The sequence below is a fragment of the Pseudorca crassidens genome, chromosome 10, assembly GCF_039906515.1.
Source record: "Pseudorca crassidens isolate mPseCra1 chromosome 10, mPseCra1.hap1, whole genome shotgun sequence".
NCBI lineage: Eukaryota > Metazoa > Chordata > Mammalia > Artiodactyla > Delphinidae > Pseudorca > Pseudorca crassidens.
In genome coordinates this window covers 30403912-30421822 of record NC_090305.1, presented here as the reverse complement: position 1 = coordinate 30421822, position 17911 = coordinate 30403912, and the positions used below count along the sequence as shown (strand labels likewise).

Here is a 17911-nt window from a genome sequence, read left to right as displayed (position 1 = left end):
AACACGTGCAGAACTGAATGTGAGTTTCCAGCATGGTGATTACGGAGAGTCATAACTTTCTGAAACCATTGAACCCTTGCATCTCAGGGTAAAAAGAGACCTTCAGGGCTTCCCTGGTGGCACAGTGGTTGAGAGTCCGCCTGCCAATGCAGCGGATGCGGGTTCGTGCCCCGGTCCGGGAGGATCCCACATGCCGCGGAGCGGCTGGGCCCGTGAGCCATGGCCGCTGAGCCTGCATGTCCGGAGCCTGTGCTCCGCAACGGGAGAGGCCACAACAGTGAGAGGCCCGTGTACCACAAAAAAAAAAGAGAGAGAGACCTTCCACATCACATAGTCTAACACAAATGATGTCGGACCAACTTCTATACTCTTGGGTAATCATCTTGTCTATGCTTGAATATCTCCACTCACCGGCAATATATACCTCTCAAATCAGTCCATTCTGAGGATAGCTCTAAACCAGTTCTAACCAAAGAAATGCTTTGCTTTGGTTATACCTCGCCAAAGTATGTTCCTCTGTCGTTTATCTTCTACCCTTTGGTCCTTACTCCGTGAAGACGTCATGAGTATAGACCCTCAGATTTTGACCCTATGTCTTTCTATCTTGTCAGCAGGCTCGAGACGTTACTCAATGTCCCACTAGGTTCTGACTACTACTTGACCTGGTGTCAATAAACCATTCATTTGTTAAATTATCCTTTTGCTCAACGAATACGTATTGACCATGTACAAGGCACTGGAAGAAATTACACAGGGGATTCAAAACTGCATTTACTCAGAAGCTTATGGCCTCCTGTGGGGTGGGCTGGGGGATGAGATGGGAACACATAGGAAAGCATGACAGATAGCATTATTGAGGACCTGCACACTTCTGCTCTCCACATTTCCCCTTCTCAGTACCCTCCTCAAAACAGCAGATTTTTTTTTTTTTTGTCTGAAAGGCAGGTCTATCTTTACCTCTGAGTAGGCTGCAGACATGTGAATTTTATAAAGAACACACTTTCAGAAACATACGAACAAAAAGTTTGGGGAACTGATCTCTGTGTAATTTTTTTTCCAGTGAGTGGTTTATTGGCCCCAAAATGGTACTTGGAGGGAGAAATCACCCATTCATTGTAGTTTGCTGTTGGCTCCCCTGGAAATCATGGTGGCATCAGGACCAGGCTCCACTAACAGGGAGGGTTCAAAGAGGGAAGGCCCCCCAGCCTCGTTTGCAAAGCTGCCAGCAATCCAACCAACATCCTGGAATGGGGGCTTACTAAGATTTTCTTTTTCTGAAAGAGAAGGAGAAGAACACTACCCTCCAAGCTCATCACGTTATTTTTCCCCTCGAGGTTTGTTTGCTGTGGGGTTTGGGTGGGAAGGCAGGTTTGTGTCCTTATTTCTACCCGGCCCATCGCTCCCAGCAGAGGCTCAGGTTTATAATGGAAAACTGGCGCCTTTGACGGTACTGCTTGTAGGTAATTGCTATGAAATTACAGTTATTTTACCTCTCTCTTAACTCCACCCAGAGCCCCATCCCGATCCAGTTCTCACTTTCCTTAGTGCTGGAGACAGACCCACCCTGATTGTTTCAGACACCAAGGCTAGGTTATAGAAAATCAGAAAGGTGGAGGGCAACAGGGCGGGCGCCACCCCTGCCCACAGGGCTAAAGTTACCGATAAAGCCACACTCAGACAGGCGACTATGAATTTAATAATAGCTCGTTGCAAAACTTGAGTTGATGACATCAGTTCCCTAAGACTTTCTTTCCCAAGAAGCACTCATCTGACAGGTTCCTGGTCCTTTAAGACATCCTGACAAAGGAACTTTTCCCCAGGGCCAGTTATGGTGTAAGTGACAAGTGGAGAATTAAAAAACAAAAAACAAAAGCCAGGGTCCACACACTCTCATCTGTTTTACTTCGGGGGGTGGTGGTGGTCATAAGGGGATTGAAGGAGGTACTACTGAATTACTGGAATTCTTATTAGCTGGACCAAAAATTCATATAATAATGTTAATAATACCAACGAATGTCTATATAGTCAGGCACTGTTCGAAGTGCTTTACGTATATTATTAACGTGTTTATTGCTCATGCGAAATCTGTGTAGTGAGATAGTGTCACCATTTTACAGATGTGGAAGCTGAGTGGAAATTACAGGGAGGGGAAATCACTGGTCTGAGGGTCCCTGGAATGAACCCAGGCGATCTGGCTCCAGATCCTGAGCTCTTAACTGCCACGCGCAGACTCCACCCTGAGGGCCCAGCCCAGACGGGTAGCACGTTCACCCAAGGTCACAGAGCAGGAGGTGCGGGTGCTGGATGTGCGTGACGCATCCCAGCCTTCAGTCCATGTGCCACAGCTCTGCGGGGGTGTACAGGCTGGTGGTTGTCACAGCTCCCCACATTTCCACTATTGTCTTATATTATGATTCTAGACCTAGTAGACAAAAATTGCCAAAAGACCAAGAGCAATAGTATGTGAGGATTTTATGATTTACACCCTTACTGTCTTTGCATCTCTCTTGAAGCTTCCCCTTCCCTTCCCTTTGCTTGTGCTAGGAACATTTAACATGAGATCTACCCTCTTAAAAAATGTTTCGGCGCACAATGCAGTATTGTTGACTGTAGGTCCAGTGCTGTAAGCAGCTCTCTAGAGTTTCCTCACTTTGCTCAAATGAAACTGTATTCCCGTTACTAGTAACTCCCCACTCCCGCTTCCCCTTGCCCCTGGCAACCACCTTTCCACTCTTTGATTCTATGACTTTGGCTATTTTAGTTACTTTATATAACTGGAATCATGCAGTATTTGTCTTTCTGTGATCGACTTAATTCATTCACCATAATGTCCTCGAGATTCACCCATGTTGTTGCATATTTTAGAATTCCCTCTTTTTTAAGGCTGCATAATATTCCACTGTGTGTGTATACCAGTTTCTTTATCCATTCATCTGTCAGTGGACATTCAGGCTGTTTTCATATCTTGGCTATTTAAATAGTGCTACAATGAACACAAGGGTGTTAAGATCTCTTCCAGATTCCAATTTCAACTATTTTAGCTAACCACTGGAAGTTGGATTGCTGGATCATATGGTAGCTCTATTTTTTATTTTTTGAGGACCCTCCATACTGTTTTCCATAGTGGATGCACCACTTTGCATTTTCACCAGCAGTGTGCAAGGGTTCTAATTTCTCCATATCCTCACCAAGACTTGTTCTCATTTGTTTTTTCCAGAATGGCTACCTTGACAGGGGGGAGGTGAGATCTCATCATGGTTTTGATTTGCATTTCTCTCATGATTAGTGACATTGAGAATTTTTTCATATACCTGTTGGCCATTTGTATGTCTTCTTTGGAGAAACATCTATGCAAGTCCTTAGCCATTTTTCAATTGGGTTATTAGGGTGTTTTGTTTTGTTTTGTTTACTATGGAGTTGTTTAGTCTCCTCTTTTCTTCCTTCACAACTCACCAGTTGCCCATGGAAACCATTTGCTAAACTCATGGGTTAAATGTGGTGAGCTTGAGGCAACCACTTAAAACATTAACCAAGAACTTGGTGGGGCTCAACGGGACCCCAGGCCCTGAAAAGTATGAGGGAAAATCCAGATGGGCTGTGGTCCAAAGAGACTCTGAGCAATGTGGACTGGGGACAGGCAAAAACATGGTGTACTGGGTTGAATAATGTTCCCCCCAAATTCATGTCCACACAGAACCTGTGTGCGTGACCTTATTTGGAGACAGAATCTTCACAGATGAAAGCAAGTAAAGATGAGGTCACGCTGGATTTGGGCGGGCCCTAAACACAACTGGTGTCCTTATAAGGAGAAGGAAGTTTGGACACAGACATAAAGGAGAAAGTCATATGAAGAGAGATTGGAGTGATCTGCCTGCAAACCTGGGAACACTAAGGATGGCCGGCAGACCCCAGAGGCTAGAGGAGACAAAGAAAGGGTCTTCTCTAGAGATTTCAGAGAGAGCATGGCCCTCATGATAACTTGATTTCAAACTTCCAGCCTGCAGAACTGTGAGAATACATTTTTGTTATAAGCCACCCAGTTTATGGTGATTTATTTTGGCAGCACTGGGAAACGAAAGCGAACAGTAGGGTCAAAGGAGAATGGTGTACAGCTACTGGCAAACTTCCCAAGTTCACAGTTCTGCTTTGCCATGGGCCTCGCGTGCACACAGCTGCCAGCCAGCTATGACCCCAAAGTACTGTCTGTTCCCTAGATATAGTACATTTATTTACTATTAAGCGTATATACTGTACTATACCTTGTTATACTATATGGTATTATATACTATATTAAGTTGTAATAAAACATAAAATAGTATACACTGTATAATATTACATACTATAATAGTAATAGCATCTGTGACAAAGCGAGAGAGAGGCATGGACATATATACACTAACAAACGTAAGGTAGATAGCTAGTGGGAAGCAGCCGCACAGCACAGGGATATCAGCTCGGTGCTTTGTGGCCACCTAGAGGGGTGGGACAGGGAAGGTGGGAGGGAGGGAGATGCAAGAGGGAAGAGATATGGGAACATATGTATATGTATAACTGATTCACTTTGTTATAAAGCAGAAACTAACACACCATTGTAAAGCAATTATACCCCAATAAAGATGTAAAAAAAAATAGTAATAGCATGATGTAATTATATAGGTTGTATGATTATACTTTATATGTTGTATGCCAGCTAAGTCATATTATATGTTCTGAAATATTGCCTTCCACATAGTCTCTCCCCCATATGGTGAGACAGCTTGGCTGTCCCCAAAACACGACTATGTTTTATTCACGTTACCTTCAGCAGTAACAAGCACAGGTACCTGAAACTGAGTCGATATTCAGTGCCTGTTAGAATGGATACATGTTGAGGGGAGGGTGACACTGCTCCAATTTTATGGCTTGAGTATCCCCAAATTTTGATGGTGGCCTTCTGAAGAGCATCCTGAGAAAAAAGCTTGGGTTGTAGAAGACATTATAGCAGGAGATCACGGTTCTAGACCCACCTCTGCCTGTAATTCACCGTGTGACCCTGAGTCTCAGTCTTTGCACTTACAACTTCCCTCAGTGTTGTGAATTCAAGTGTCTAATGAAATTAAGCAGTTTAAGACAGCAGTTTCAAACTCTTTGGTCTCAGAATCCTTTTATGCCTTTCATGATTGGTGAGAATCCCAAAGAGCTTTTGTTCATGTGAGTTATAGCTGTCGATATTTACTGTATTATAATTAAAGCTAAAAAATATTTCAAATATTTGTTTACTCATTCATTAAAATATAATACTAATAATAAACACATTACATGTTAACATAAATAACGTTTTAATTAAAGAAACCATATATTTAAAAAAAGAAATTTAGTAAGTAGAGTGGAATTGTGATATTTTTACAAAATCTTTAAAGTATGACTTAACCGAAGTTGGCTTCTGCATTCAGTCTTTTGCTACTTGGTTGAAGTATATGAAGAAAATCTGGCCTTACCCAGATATGTAGTTGGAAAAGGGAGGAGTAATTTAATAGCCTTTTTAGATAATTGTGGGTATTTTTCTTTTATACCACACCTAAACTCAACAAGTGCTAGTTTCTTAAAGGTTAGTCGATAAGTGGAATTTGAAACCCAATCAATGAAAGTCTTCTGTTCCACTAAAACCCATTCATCTATCTCACACTTTGAATGGGTCTTTTACCCATGAATGATTTTGGCACGTCACAAATTCATCTTTTGGAAAATAGCATTTCACGGAGTTAAACAGATCTTCCAAATGGTGATACATCTCTTTATACAGTAGCAAAGGATCTCCTTCAGTAATATGACCACCAAGCTCAACAGAAAAGTTCAAGCAAAAAGAGGCTGCTAAGATCCTGGTGGCAAATCCCTGTTTTCCGACATTCTCATTTTCTCTTGAAAGCTTGTCTTTTATCATGGACAATGAATACTGTCAGCTGTGAGTCTTGAAATGACAAGCTCGTTTCCTTGACTTCCCAGGAAACGTCTGGCAAATAAATACCAAGTAGTAAAAACCATAGTTTTTCTGCTGGTTGTCTTTCAGGTAAAAACTGTTCTGCGAAAGAAACTTCTGGTCACAGCTCAGTCGCACAAGTGCTTCTCCTGAAACAACCATTGTGCTTGGCAATGAGGCCAAAGAGCTGGATGTGCATGTCCCATTTCATCTGCCAGAATGTTTAAAAGACATGTACTTGTGAGTTGAGATTTAATTACATTCGATAATTTTTACTGCTTCATCAAGATCGTTCACAAACGAGACTGGCTTTTTTTTTTTTTCTGTCCATGCATGACTCCTCCGTTACACCACTGCCTCTATTTGCCCTAAAACGCCAGCAAATTTTACCCACAAAATAGCAACTCCAGGGGAAAATGATGACTTTGAAAATAGTTGTGACCTCTCAGCAACCCCCCCCCCAGAGGATCTCCTGGACCCAGGAGTCCGTGAACAACATTTGAGACCTGTTGGGATAAGATACCCCATAAACAGACCAGGTACATAGAGCTTCCTCTCCAGACAACAGAGTGAAGTTGATAATTGCCCCCAAATCGTCTGAGGGCAGCAAGGTCCAGAAGAGGGAAGAATTATTCAGAAAGGATCCAAACGGAATAGCAGAATGGGGAGAGATGGCATTTAAGCTTGACAGATGTCGTGTCCCTTACCAATTTACTGTCTCCCAGCTCTGAAGGCACCCTTCAATAAATGCTGGGTGAGAAACAGTGGCAATTCCTCTTGGCATTTCTAAAGTGAGCACGAAGGTAGGATTTCCCAGAAGACAGGACTGGAGGGACCCTGCAGGAAGAAGGGGCTCTTCTGCTGCCTCTGGCATGGACTGGGGGGTCAGCAGTGAGCCTGCCCCCACCCCAGCCCAGAATGTGATCCCTCCGGTTCCCTGCAGCCTCATCCTGCTGCTAGCCCTCTGGACACAGAAGGCAACGCCTCCATGTAGCCTGCGTAAGTCTGCCTGTGGCCAGGGTGTCCACACAGATCTGCCACTGACTCCGCAAGCCCCGTGTGGCCTGAAGCCCCCCATTCCCGCCGGCACCTGGACCCCAGTGCACACCTATGCCCCCACTGCTGACCGTCTGCTCCCGTCCTGAGCGCTGGAGGGTGGCTATTGCTTGCCCAGCGACTCCAAACCAGCTCTAGTCTTGCCAGACCGGTGGACGTCTACGCTTTCTGCTGGGCTGACCACACTTCCCCTGTGAGAGTTGAAACCCTTCTCAGTTTGTCATCCCTTGGCTATTCTCCTTCAACTCTAGGGTACCATGTAGTGTCCTTATATGTAATGGTTACTCTTTTATCATAGTTAACTATTGCTCTATGTGAAACTCCTGCTAAAACCACTGTGTGGTTTCTCTCTCCTGATTGGACCCAGACTACGACAGATGCTTAGACGTCAGCTATAGATGTCAGATATTTCAAAATGGAAGATTTTTAGGCTATTTGTCTGATTCCTTTAAAAATCTCACACGGTTAAGTCCTAAATGAGGTACTAGAAGAAAAAAACCTGAATTTTCTCCAGAAAGTTAATTAAGTCACCATTTATGTCACATTTCAACTTTGTGTTACTTTAGTCCATGAAAACTATCCTTGAAGACTCAAGTGATTAAAAATTTTTTTCAAGTTACAGATAAAAATTCTACAACAGCTGGACTAGAACTGACCTCAAGGTTGATATGGTCCAGCTCTTTCTTTTTACTGGTAAGGAAATAGGCCCAGAAAGTTTAGACGTTTTGCCCATGGTGGTACAGCCTGGTCCCATGGCAGAATCTGGGATATAATTTTTGTTTTTAATGCCGCGCCCTGGCTTATAGGATCTCAGTTCCCCGACCAGGGATTGAACCTGGGCCATGGCAGCGAAAGCCCGGAATGCTAACCACTAGGCCACCAGGGAACTCCCAGGGATACAATTCTTGATTCCCAATTCCTACCTTTTCTCTATGCCAGGCTGGTTTTTCTCTTATGGAAAGAGTGTTGAAGTGACAAAGACCACAGGAAGAGGACTTTCTTTGGATATAAAATGACTCATCTTTATAGCACTAAACTGATGCATATCACGTGGAAAAGAACATTTTTCTTCATAGTAGCGATATCTGGATCTGCCCACTTTCTCTTATTCGTGTAAGTCAGATAATATTCCTTACTATGACTGTTTTTTTTAACACCCAATTATCTGCTGTTCCAATAATTTGGCTGGTCAGCCTCCCATGAACAGAGATGGGATTTGGGGCGGGTTGTGGTCCGCTTGAAGATGGCGGGTTCTACCCTTGAAGAAACAACATTCTTTTTCTCAGTAGTCACATAAGGCTTAACTCACTGGGGTCACTCAGGCATTTTCCATTCAATAAGCAGTCAGGTAATAAGTATACATTTGAGGCTTCAGAGATTCTTATCATTTATCTGAAGCTGATTATAAAGGCTGAATCAGCTCTATGCAGAAGGCTGCCTATATAATGTCATAGGAGGAATTTCAGGTGTATTCGTCAGGGTTCTCCAGAGAAATAGAACCAATAGGATTTGTGTGTGGATAGAGACAGAGATAGAGATAAAGAGAGAGAGAGAGAGAGAGAAAGAGAGAGAGAAAGATATATATATATATATATATATACAGAGAGAGAGAGAGAGAGAGAGAGAGAGAGAATTGTCTCCACCCAATTGTGGAGGTTTGGTGAATCTAAAATCTCATGGGCTATATCATCAAGTTGGAGACTCAGGGAAGAGTCGCAGTTGAAGTCCAAAGGCAACCTGCTGGCAGAATTCCCTCTTCCTCAGACGTTGTCAGTCGTTTCTCTATTAAGGCCTTCAACTGACTGGATGGGGCTCACACACAGGACAGAAGGTCACTTGCTTTCCTCAAAGGCTACTGATTTAAATGTGAACCTCAGTCAAATAAACACCTGCCTAGAAACAGCATAATATGTGACCAAATATCTGGGCACCACAGCCTAGCCAGGTTGACACATAAAAATTAAACATCACACCAGATGAATTTAAAAATACTACCTGAGACAGGTAACCCATCAATTTAGTATGCGTCATCAACACCTCAACTGAACATAGTTATGTAAATATCCCCTCCCAAAGGACCTCATAGGCTCCATGCCCAGAAGGCTACTCAGCTCAAGTGTCTGACTAAGAGAGCAGGGTCCAGTGGTACCTTGGACCCTGAGTTAGCAGCCTGGTCTGATAGTGGCTTTGGGGCCAAGGCTGCCTACAACTCAATGTGTTGCGTAATATTACTGTGCTTGAGGCCTCTTGGGAGTGACCTTCAACCTACGCTGAGCTTTATGGCGTTCTGCACTGAATCTGTACTCACCCTCCTGTTTGTTCACACACCCTCCGGGAAAGAACTGCCCTCTCCAGCCCAACACCACACCCTAACACCATGCCCCTTCTTTCCACTCCTACATGTTTTCCTTCCTATCCTTTCATGTCCAAACTATTTGAATAGGTTACTGTGTCTCTCTTAAAATTCTTGCCAGTCTTCTACCTTAACACCCTCTTCTAAAGCGATTCTCCTTCAGTCACTTTCTGGGACTAAGCAATTTCCCTTCCTTCCTTCCTTGCTTCCTTCCTTCCTTCCTCCCTCCCTCCTTCCCTCTCTCCCTCCCTCCTTTCCTCTCTGACTTACCCTTACTTAACTCTGGTAGCTAGAACTTTCGATTATCTCTTCCTCTTAAAACTCAGCCCTCTGCTACCTGCCTTGTCACCTGGTGCCTCTCCTGTGTCCGGGGCTGGCTTCACACACATGCCATCTGTGCGGATGCACGAGACCCTGAGCTCAGAAGGGCCTCACAGTTGGCTTAATGCTCTGTTGTTGCTGTCTCGAAATTCTTAATCATTTTTGAACAAAGGATCCCTCGTTGTCATTTTGCAGTGCGCCCCACCAGTTGCAGCCAGTCCTGCACGTGACTCTCCTGTTCATTTACTGACATCCTCCCCTTCCTGACCTTTGCCCTCTCAGCTAATTGCTCTTCCCCCGCCATACTTTGTACGCTTTTGAGAACTCATCTACTCCTAAGAACATGATTATCCTCCCCAAGACAGCAAGAACTCTGGCTTTTAGACCCATAAACATGTTATTTACCCGGAGCTTAAAAAAAAGGAAAAGGAAAGAAAGGGAACAAAGAAAAAGAAAAATGTTGAAATGCTTCAGGGCTTGCTTGCTTTAAGTCTTCCTTGTTAGTTCCTTCTCCTTTCCTAGTGTTCTCACTCTAGTGTTATGTATTGTTCTAGAATTTGCTTCATTTCTATTAGATTGTTTTAGAGTTACTAGATACGTGAGGTTTTCTTATTAGTAAGTCAGACACTATTCCGTATTATTTCTTTTGATACCAAATGATCTGTCTTTCCAACCATCTAGTTGGTAAGCCTTCCATTAGCATGGATGTGACTTGGTGACTTGTTTTATTTTGGTTCTTTATTTTATGAAACCCTAGGAACCCAGTAAGGGCTCAAGAAATGTAAACTTGATTCCCCTGATATGTCTTCCAAATGACTCCATCGTGCTTAGCAAGGCAGAACGGCTCTCATTCATACCAAAAACCTGCACCAAGGCTTAGAAGGTCCCAAGGTCCAAATCCTCTGCCTCTAAGTTTGACTCTTTTGCTGCACTGGCCCCACGTGTAACATTTAAAAACTAAATTCCATTGCACTAGAGGCAGGCTTGTGTCCTTGACGTCACAGAGTTCAGTAGTACAGCGTAAAGGGCCTGGTGTAGAGTCATGCAGACCTGGGTTCAAACTCCAGCCCTGATATCAACCAGCTGGATGTGGCAGATTTTATTTCCCGAAGTGGCTACAGTACTATTTTCAGTCCCATATACTCTCCAGGGGAAAAGCCTGTATTTTCTTTCTTGAAATCGGGTGGACCTTTGTGGCAGCGTAGATGAATAGAAGAAGGTCACAGTGTGAGATCTGAGACCAGATCATTAAAGGGGATGCAGAGTCTGCCTGGCCCTTTCTCTCATTTGGGATGCTTACCCTTGGAACCCAGCCACCATGTTGTGAGGAAGCCCAGAGCCCATGAAGAGGCACTGTGTAGTGTTCTGGCTGATCCCCAGCTAAGTTCTCAGTTGACAGGTGCCCTCAACCACCACACACATGAATGAGTGAGATTTCAGATGATTCTAGCCCCCAGCCTTTGAGCTGTCCCAAATGATACCTAGTGAAGTAAAATGAGTCATCCCCACTAAGCCCTGGCCAAACTGCAGGTTCATGAGCAAAATAAATGCTGTCATTGTTTAAAGCCACTAAGTTTGGGGGGTTTATTATCCAGCATATAACTCACATACACACTTAGCCTCAGGTTCCTTATCTGCAAACTGGGGGCAAGAAACGTCTATCTTGCAGGGTTGTTCCACAACTAGATGATAATATGTACAAAACACACAGTTTTCGCTTTATAAATTTAGAGCTATTGTCATCATGAGCACAGAAGACAAACACTTAGGAAGAGCTAATTAAACATCCCTGTTTGTGAAATGCTGTGCCTTAGTAAAGAGTCAGTAGATCTCTCTCTCTCTCTTTTTTTTTTAACATCTTTACTGGAGTATAATTGCTTTACAATGGTGTGTTAGTTTCTGCTTTATAACAAAGTGAATCAGTTATACATATACATATAATATCCCATATATGTATAACTGATTCACTTTGACGGCACAAAAATTCAGCAATACCTCCATGTTCAGGGTTTCGTGTGTGGAGCAATACATTCAATGGAGAGAGTAAACACAGGAAGAACTATGGCCACTGTCCACTGGCCGGAGATGGGTGATCCTAAGCTAGGGCAGAATCCCACTGACCATGAAGGGGAAAAGGGAAAGTGATTCATATTTGGTTAGCTGTTGGTACAGTGATGTGCCCATCTGCTCTCCACAAGGCCATTGAGTTTCTATGCAGAGCAATGTTCTGCAACCAAACAAGGTTTTCAAGTAGCTCAGGAACCAGACTCAAAGGTCTGGAATTCAAGGAAGATGGATGGGTAAAGCTAAGGGATCAGGTCTGTGACAGATTCCTGGCGGTTTTATATTGAAGCCCAGTAGAAGCCTTTGTGTCCTCTGCATACCCAGGAACCTTCGCCACAAATATTTATGGGACCGTCATGCTATTCTTTAGGCCGGATTATGGCTCTCTAAGCTCAGATCAGGAGAACTGAAAGCTGGAATTCTTCCACCTCAGAAATGCACCAAAGCACAGGAAACCAAAGAACAACACAAATCTACAGCCTCATATAAACAGAACTCCTTCCCACATGGGTTTAATTTGAAGAAGACATCTTCTCACTTAAGCCTCCCCTGGAGAATACCAGTGCCTAATGGAGGAAACATGCCTTCCACTTAATTAGGCCGCTGTCAGAAGTTTTGCTTTCCTCCCTTGACATACTTTTTATTATTTAAGATGCTATAGAAATTAGTTCCAGCTTTTGATCATGAATCCATTCCCCCTACATTCATGGAATGAGCCTGCAATTCCTATAATCTTCATACCAAATGAGGGTATCTTGATACTGATTCTCTGACAAAGAGACTGGTGTTTGGGATCCTGTGCTGATGGAGAGTCTGCAACTGTTCTTCATCCTGCCCTCTGCTCTGGATGTCTGCGTTTTTTTGAGCATCTTAATATCACAAACTGGTGTGAAAAGACTTTAGAGAAATCACAAAATCTGTCACCGGGCCTCTCAGTTGGGTTCACTAAGCTCTCATCTATCCAAACCTCTCCAATATGAGAGATTAAAAGCCTTGTGGCACTAAAATCAAATCTGAATCATGAGTTTTACTAAATAGGGTGATGTAAATCCAGGACCCTACGGAACATTCTTTGCAAAATTAGTATTTTATAATGTGTCCGTGAAGTCGGGCTTATAGGGCTTGAAAAGTCTATTCTAATATTCATTTAATAATGCCATGGCCAGGTCCCATGGTCAGATACTCTGATTTATTTAATCTGGGGTAGGACTCAAGTGAGTTGTTTTTTTTTAAAAAAACTCTTAGAGTGATTCTAATGTTCAACAACGCCTGGCCATCTCTGACCCAGTGGTGCTCAAAATTGGGGATGGACAGTAGAACCCCCTAAGGAGCATGATAAAAAAGAAAAGTGACGACAGAGCTCCCAGAGCCCACTGCAGACACAGGGAGGCCAGAGTCTCAGGAGACCCTTGAGGCGACCTCCGCTCTGTTTGTTCCCTATTTCCCTATCTAACCTGGAAACTCCTTTGGATCACAGCCCCCTTCTCCCCCAGACCCCAGTTCTGCTGCTGTTTCTCCCCACCATCAGTCCTTGCCCTGGAAGAAGGGCACCACTTTGAGTCATTGAGGGAATGGAGGACACAGTTTGGATGAGAACACTGGTAGAATCTCAAGTCAACACAGCCACGATGTCAGGAGCTTCACTCACAAACTGACGTCTTTCTAGTTGCCCATCCACACGGAGCTCTGCAGGTGGGTCCTCCCTGAAGGTGACAGCACTGTGACCAGGTCCAGAAATCCTACCCGCTTGGACAAACTTCTCACATGGTCAGATGTGCTCAACCACCTTCCTCTCCCCAGGCACTATCCTCTACTATCCTCTAGCCAACGGTGGGGGGAAACTTCGCTGCTTCTGCAACGCAGGATTCCATCAAGTCCTATGTTCGGCTTTCCTGGCTGTGGGGGGCACCGAGGAGGCTTTAGCTCCACCCTCAACAATGTGTAATCACCCAGCCATTTGGGCAAGGTGGGTCCTCGCAGTGAGGGGGACAAACATCTCCACTAACGGCCTCCTCGGTGCAGAGCCCAGGAGGGTGGTGCTGAATGAGACCTGGTCATAAGTGGAATGATAGAGCCTGGGTGGGGTGGGAGCAGGAAGGAGACCCCCTGAGACCTCAGGGAAGGTTTTGGGGCAGCAGAGGCTCCTTCAAGGCTCTACCTTCTCACAGCTTGCCTTGATATGAGACTTGAAGGGTAAGAGGATTTGTTCAAGCAAAGTGGTGGGGAAGGACATCAGAGCAAAAGTGACCAAGTAAGAATGGGTCTGGAGGCTTGATGACATGATGCCAGGTGTGTCAGGAACCATGAGCACGTGGGCTTGTTCTTCGTGCTCTATCAGGAAAGCCCACACAGGAATTCTCCAGTTCCCTTTCTTCCTCCAGCTTGAGGATGCCAGCCCAACCACACACCAAGCCACAAAGCAGTCAAAAGCCTATCTTCTGGGAACCACCTGTACCCTGGGTCTGCTATTCCTACCCTCACTAGTCTCTAATCCCACCAACCACCCTCGGCCAACATGGCATCTTCCCCACTTTCCTTTCTCAAAGCCAACTCTGAAAGTATTCCCACTGAAGTGTGGATTCTGGATAACGTCTCAACGTTGATCGTGGACCAGATGTAAGCAGAGGGGATTAAAGCTCCAGGGGTGGGTTTTCAGGCCTCTGGCAGGGGAGTGAGGAACCGGGAAAGGAGGAAGAAGGACTGCAGGAGCTTCCTGGAGTCTTGAAACAAGACACATGGGCTCTCACCTATCGCATCCCGTGTGAGATCCAGTCAGTTCTTACCTCTGCAACTTACAAGGACAAGCGTCTATAATGGGTGCCCGGGCCAAAGGGCAGCACTTCTTATTGCAAAGCTGCTTTCATTTCCACTCAAAATTCTCTATTTAAAATCACTTCAGGGCTGGTTGGAAGAGTAAGACTTAAAAACAAAAATAACACATTCCTTTCTAATTAATTTGGAAGTGGGAAACTATAGGCATATTAAGTGTTGCCTTTAATATCAGTACTGTGAATTTGGGATAGTTATGTTTTCCTATACGCTGTGCAATAAGGCCTTAGTCAGAATTTTTGGAGAAGCAGGATGGTCGGGTGAATTGAATGCCTTAGGTAGCCCTTTAAGCAAAAGAGTGTGTAATGAAAAGCAGAGGATCCAGAGTCCTGTGTTCCAGACCTAGTTTTGGCACAAAGAACTGTGTGATCTTGGGCAAGTAATTTCCCCCTCCCTGGGCCTTAGTTTTGTTATTTACAAAGTGGATGAATTAGAAGAGATGATGTTGAAAGATACTCCAAAATATTTCTAAAGTGTGAATGGGAGAAGGTGAATATCACTGAATCGTTTATTTGCATTTAAGAATTCTGATGGTGTACACCTGAAATTAACACAACATTGTAAATCAACTACAATGGACCTGCGGGGTAGCGGCCAGCACTGTGAGCTGGAGGGCAAATGAAGACATAAAGCAAGAAGCCTCTGTGACCACCTTCAGAGGCTCCTTCAAGGCTCTGCCTTCTCACAGCTTGCCTCTAACATCTCTCCAGAGTGTTCTCAGTACATCACCTTCAACAGCAGTTAAAGAAGCATTCCTCTGGGAAGGCTCCCCACACCCACCCGGATCCCTCAAGCTTCATCCAACCCTCTTATGTTTCAGACCCAGCCAGCTGGAGGTCCAGAGACTTTAGATGACTGTCCAAGACACCAACAATCAGTGGGGGTGGAGTCTGCAGTAGAATGGAGATGGCTGAAATCTCAGTTGAAGTCATTAACGTAAGTAATTCAGCCATAACCACCCAAGCCATGAGAACTGAATCCTTTCAAAAGTCCTCGCTTACCTGCCCTTTGATTCTCTTAAGAGTAAAATGGTGAAGACATGAAAAGAGAAGTTCTGATTATTGTAGGCCACAGATTCTAATCAAGGTTTATGCTGCTTTAATGTGGAGGATTCCCTCAGGGGAAAGACCTGAAGCCAGTCTCACACTGAAGTTCCTCATCCCCCAGGGGGCAGATAGAAGAACAGCCGGGTAGCTAAACCCCTCCTCTCCAGAGTCCCTCCCCAGAGGTGATGGGGGAGATTAAGGAGATAACACAAGTAAAACGCGAGGGCGGGGGCTGGAAGAGAGCAAGCACTCAATGCGTCAGCTGTCATCATTGTCCCTCTGCTTTCTGGACCACCTCTCCTTCCTCCTTCTCACACCCCCAGGTCACTAAAGGGCATGGGCCTGGAGGGTCTTCTCTGCCAACCGCGCAAGACAGGAGTATTCTACTAGCCAAGTGCCTTCCGTCCCATGAGCCCACCCTACTCATTTCTTTCAAGCTCCTGCAGAACTTACTGTAAAGTGTCATGCCGGATGATTCTATTTCCTGCTTCAGAGGGGGGCTTCTTACAAACAGCATCCCAGCTACAGACACAGAAACGGAGCCAGCTTGTGCGTCAAGGAGACCTCATTTCATTTTCTCCGCCTTTAAAAACTTCAGTCTGAGCTCGCTCCTGGCTGAGTTATATATTCAAGCTCAAGCCAAGCTATAATTGAAAAGAAGTCTGTCTTTTGTAACTCCCTAGGCCCAAAGGGAAAATGAAAAGCTTTCCCAAATGGCAGACTAAGGCAGGAAATGTTCTATTTATTGTACTCCCATAAAAAAAAAAATTAAAAAAAAAAGACCCCAGTAATTATGCCACACACACAATAGTCCAGGTCTTCACCCAGGAAGCCACAACCTGAGATGGAGTCTGCGTTTCTCTCCAAAAAGGGAATCATTCCAAGACCTACCATATTTATTTATTTTTCACAAGTTCTACGGTTCCAAGAGACAGATTGCCCACCCTGCTTTCTGCCTGGCCAGTGGGAGTCAGAAGAATTTTCGGGCTGGTCCTAGATGTTCTGCAAGGTAAATATGTCTTTGAGAAAGTCACTGCCTCAGTGTGGTCTTGTGCATCCTCGCCTGTAAGATGAAGGGATGACTGGACAATGTCTAGCTCTGAATTCTCTGCTTCTCTCCATGCTCACTTGTTCAGCATTATTAACTGGGCACAAGAAGTTAGAAACAACCCTTGCTTGTGAAGAGCTATAATGCAAATTCTCCACTTCATGCCTAGGAGAAGACACTGAAAGTGGCCATCATAAGGAGAGAAAACTGCCCCAAATAACTCCAGAGTAAGTGAGGTGCAGAAGTTTTCTCTTCTTTCCTTTCCTTTCTTTACCTTTCCTTTTTTGCAGAAGTTTTCTTCTCCTCTACTGGATCTTTTCTGTACATCTCAGAATTTGGTGTGATGCTTCTGGGTACCACAAAACCCCTTGTTTGGGCTTCTGTATCCTAATACTGGGATCCACAGAGAGAATCCCTCAGATCAGCCATTGGTAGTGCAGAAGATGTGAAGACACGTTTCCAGTTCTAACAGAGATCATCATGGAAGTGTATGTCACTGTAGATAGTCATCAAAGCATATCATTTGTATTTCCATTTAGTATAAAGGTACCGAGTAGAATTGTTGCACCTGTGTGTTAAAAATTGCACTAATGCGGGCTTCCCTGGTGGTGCAGTGGTTGAGAGTCCGCCTGCCGATGCAGGGGACGCGGGTTCGTGCCCTGGTCCAGGAAGATCCCACATGCCGCGGAGCGGCTGGGCCCGTGAGCCATGGCCGCTGAGCCTGCGCGTCTGGAGCCCGTGCTCCGCAACGGGAGAGGCCCAACAGTGAGAGGCCCGAGTACCAAAAAAAAAAAAAAAATTGTACTAATGCCATGTCCTCCACACCCCAACCCCCATCAAACAGTATCCACCCTTATAAGCCAGGACAAACCAAAGTCACAACAGCTTCCCTTTACTCGCAAAACCTATCTAAGGAAGGAAGCCTGCTATTGGGCTATGTTTAGTCTAGATGACGCTAAGCAATGGCCCGCAGGGATTAACAGCAAATAGTCTTCTAGATTTTACCTAATGTTTACGATCAACCCCTTCCAATGATCTTCTGATGGAGGCTCAGAAACGACAAAGACTTTTCAACTCCGCTTCATCTCCCACCTATTAGAAGAGGCTGCCGGAAGCATGATGAAGAAAATTCTGAGGTCTCAGCTAGGATCAGTGGGCAAGAATGTCAGTGTCCTTTGGTGATCACGTGCTTTATTGATCATGCTAACATTAGATGGAATTCTGCAGACACTTCCACG

General features: G+C 44.6%; 1 protein-coding gene across 4 annotated transcripts in view; it reads right to left on the bottom strand.

Annotated features, from left to right (window-relative positions):
* The window catches only part of CLIC5 (chloride intracellular channel 5), a 196690-nt gene that overhangs the window by 57221 nt on the left and 121558 nt on the right, over positions 1-17911 (bottom strand). The gene's annotated exons all lie outside the window — the stretch shown is intronic.